At 34.9% G+C, this 4,408-nt stretch overlaps 1 pseudogene; it reads left to right on the top strand.

Moving 5' to 3' along the window:
* The first annotated feature begins 1,975 nt into the window (after window positions 1–1,975).
* Window positions 1,976–3,343, top strand: LOC145156472 (E3 ubiquitin-protein ligase PUB23 pseudogene; annotated as a pseudogene).
* The last annotated feature ends 1,065 nt before the right edge of the window (window positions 3,344–4,408 follow it).

Here is a 4,408-nt window from a genome sequence, read left to right as displayed (position 1 = left end):
TGGGTTTATTGTGAAAGGGCATTTGATGATATATGAAATTGTTTTCACCTGTATATACGTAGTAAGGATACGGGATAGCCTAACATATTTCCTGTACTTGTATCTGTATCCATTTTAGCCTTTTATCCATATTGAAGTAAAAGTGACCGAGAGAGAATGGATACCATCCATTGGGCCATCTCCCTCGTAAAAAGAAACGGTCAGAGACGACTGGCAACACCCACGCAAACCAACACGTCATATTATCCAACATTGAAAAAGTCTTTCCCTTATTTTCCTTCAACTCCCTTCATTAATGCACACATCCCTTTACTGCATCGACACCCTGATATTTGTTACATAGATAGTCTTTGTAATATCTTCAACCATTTTCTTTGGTCCTTTTAGATAATAAAGGTTCACTATTGACACTAAAGGGATTATTTTGTACCATATTGGTTCCTTCCATGAACTAGGTCCTCAAAATTTACCACTTTCAATAATAAATACTCTCTCCGTCTCAAAATTATAGTTCATCTTTCTTTTTTGGTTTGTCCCTAAATAATAGTCAACTTCTAAAAATAAATAACATATTTACGAAAATACTCTCTCATTATTACTTAACCAACTAAACATTTAATGTAACATTAAATGCAAAGTAAGGACAAAACTGTCATTTTATTAAATAAAGTTAGTGGTAATTAATGTTTTTCTTAGTGTGTTTTTGTTTGTGGACAATAATATTGGGACGGAGGGAAAATATAGAAAAAATTCGTTCAGTTTCGTCTATATACAATTGACACTTCTTTATTGACTTTGGCAGTTTCAAGGAGGTCCTCAAAGTTTACAACAATAAAATTTTATCAGGTTTGACTTTTTCATTTACAAGATCTCTACCATATGAAGTCATGCCCTTTAAATATTCACCCTAAAAATTAATGAACTTCATTAATCTATACCAAAATTTATACTTATTTTCCAAAATAAAGGAAAAACATATTAAGTGAAATTATAATTTATTCATAACATGTCAAACAAGTAAAATATAAAATAAGGTAAAAACCATTATAATAAAGTTTATTAATCGTAGTTAATGTATTAACTATATAGTATAATATTTAAATAACAGACAACAATTATTGCCCAGTACTAAACTAAAAAGAAAAATCAATTTCAATGAGGTCCTTAAAGTTTACAACACTAAAATTCTACCAGGTTTGACTTTTTCATTTATAAGATCTCTACCACATGAAGTCACGTCCTTTAAATATTCACGATAAAAATTAATGAACTTCATTAATCTATACCAAATTTTATATTTTTCAATACACATCGATAGAAGACAAACGGACAAAAAGCTACGCCGCTAGCCTTTTCTGGATGGCAAAACTAATAATAATAAAGTTTGTTAATCGTAGTTAATGTATTAATTATATAGTATAATATTTAAATAATAGACAACAATTATTGGTTTGTAAACTCACTCATAATTTATTTTTTTGGCCAAAAAGAAAAATCGATATGTTATTATACCACTCATGTTGATCTCCTTTTTAACTAATGAATGGAAATGGAAAAATGTAAAACTTAGAAATACAACTAATCTAAAAAAGTTGTTAATGTGGGACCAGCTCACCGGTAGAGGCTTTGCTCTTAGATTGGAGGTCTCAAGTTCTAACCCTGACGTGAACAATTTGTGATACTAACTTCTAACCATTAATCCGTCGTTCAAAAAAAGATAATAATAATAATAAAATAAACTAATCTAAAAACGTTAATCTAAAAATAGTGTATTGTGGTGGAAAGAGAAAAGAATATGAACTAGAAGGACCTAAATTCAATTGGGTGTAAAGTTTGAGGACTCAAAAGCATTTTTGTTTTATTATCTCTCTCCTCTTAATTGGGACAGTACTGACTTTGACTTTCTCCTCGACTCCTTCCGCTCTTCATATAAAACCAAATTGCAATTCCTAAAGATAGTTCGAAGCCAATCTTTGAGTAGCAAGAAACGTGAAAAAAGGTGAGATCTAAAGTGAAAATCAGGTTAAAATCTTTATTAGTTTTCGAGATGGAGGTTGAGATCGATGTTCCATCGCATTTCCTATGCCCGATCTCCATGCAACTCATGAACGATCCAGTCACGATATCAACTGGCATCACCTACGACCGGCAAAGCATAGAGAGATGGTTATTTACATGCAGAAGCAGCAGTTGCCCGGTCACAAAACAGGTGTTGTCCGACACCGGTCTAACTCCTAACTACACCCTTCGCCGGTTGATCCAGTCCTGGTGCACCATGAACTCACACCATGGACTCGATCCTATCACGACACCAAAAGAGCCAGTAAGCAAGTCCCATATCCTAAATCTCCTCCACGACGCAAGAAGAAACCCACATAACCAGATCAAATGCTTGAGAAGAATGAGATCTATTGCCCAAACGAGCGATTGTGTGGAGGATTTGGGTGCGTTTGAGTTCTTGACGATGGTTATACTGAAGGAAAAAGAGAGTGGTTCTCTCAGTGAAGAATGTGATGAAGCACTAATCATTTTTCATCATCTTCAATGCACGGACATCCAACTACGAAAACTAGTGCAACTTGAGGATGAATCCATATTCTTTGATGCATTATTGCGCGTAATGAGGATCGGAAGAATCGAGTCTCGATTACATGCAATAATGTTGTTAAGAAAGCTTTTCAAGGTGGCAGATCCAGCGCAGAACGCGGGCATCAAGGGTGAGCTTTTCGAGGAAACAGTTAGAATCTTAAAAGATAATGGTGTTTCCCTACAAACTATCAAAGCTTCATTAGAGCTTGTCACAGAGATCATCCGTTGGGGAAGAAACCGAATAAAGGCAGCTGAAGCTGGGATGGTTTCAGTTCTAATAGAGCTTCTGATTGACAACTCCGACAGACGGGTTTGTGAGTTGATGCTGGTGGCCTTGGAGCAGATTTGCCGGTGTGCAGAGGGGCGAGCAAAGTTTCTGGAGCATGCAGCGGGGCTTGCCACGGTTTCCAAGAAAGTATTGAGGGTTTCTCATGTGGCAAGTGATAGGGCAGTGAGAATATTGTTTTTGATTTGTAGGTTCTCTTCAAGTTATAGGGTTCTTCAGGAGATGCTAGAAGTGGGTGTGGTTTCAAAGCTGTGTCTAGTGATTCAAGTGGATTGTAGTGAGACAACAAAAGAGAGAGTGAAGCAAATCCTAAACTTGAATTCAAGGATTTGGAAGGAGGCTTCTTGTATTCCTGCTCATTTGCTTTCATCTTATCCTTCATTATGAGATACAAAGGATTCAGATTATTATTTTTATTATGTAATTAACTTATTTTACTGTAAATTACCTATATATTACACTTTTTAGAATATAAAAACAAACACTAAATATGGTTAACCGTTAATTACTTTCCCATTTGAAATTACGATAATTAAAATCCTCACTTTGTCATACTTGGGTTTTAACTTTTGTAAATCTTCAATGGATGCATGTACGTACAAAAGAGCCTTAATTTTTAGGTACAATGTAAATACATGTTATGTGAACTAGATCTCTTTGTGAAGCTACAAGAATGATGTTTCACAAAGATTCCATACATATAAAGAACACTACAATTCGACTTATAATGAAGAAGTTATGACCCGTCGAAGTTTCACGATTAACCGACACGGTTCCGCGTATCGTAAAAAGTAAATTTTTGATAAATTACATTTTAGCCTTAGTGATCTAAACGAAAGTCGTAGTAGTCGTTAAACCGAGAGCGTGCATATAGAGAACGTCAAAATCTGACTTCATTTGAGGAAGTTATAATTTTTCTAAGATTCAGCGTGGCAGTGTATAGCTCAGAAATCGAATTTTAGGTCGGTCGATTTTTAGCCAAAATAATCTAAACGAGAATTGAAAAATCTCGTTAATAGGAGCTCAATGATATAAAGACAGTCGAAAACGGAGCTCGTATGCGAAAGATATGGACGAAACTTAGTCCCTACTCTTCAAGCACGACGAATTCGATATAGATTTGTAAATCTGAGATAGAATGAGAATTAGTTGATGGAGTCTAAATGAAAGTTGTAGCACTCGTAAATACCAACACGTGGATATAAAGAACGGTGAGAATAGAGCTCGTATGTTAAAGATATCGACGAAACTTAGTCTCTACTCTTCGAGCGCGATAAATTCGATACAGATTTGTAAATCTGATATAAAATGAGAATTAGACGACGGGGTCTAAATGAAAGTTCTAGTATTCGTAAATACCAACGCATAGAAATAAATAAAATAGAAAACGGAACTCGTACGCGGAAGAAACGGACGAAACTTAGGCCTACTCTATGATCAAACCCCTATAAATAGAGGATGAATATTTCATATTTCCTTACTCAATTCCTCTAAACTCTCTCTAGAGTTCGTCTTTCTTTCTTATTCGATTTC

The sequence above is a fragment of the Lactuca virosa genome, chromosome 2 (genome assembly GCF_052849685.1).
Source record: "Lactuca virosa cultivar CGN04683 chromosome 2, Lactuca_virosa_CGN04683_v6, whole genome shotgun sequence".
In the NCBI taxonomy this organism is placed as follows: Eukaryota; Viridiplantae; Streptophyta; class Magnoliopsida; order Asterales; family Asteraceae; genus Lactuca; species Lactuca virosa.
Note: the sequence above shows the minus strand (reverse complement) of the source record. Positions and strands in the feature narration are given on the sequence as shown.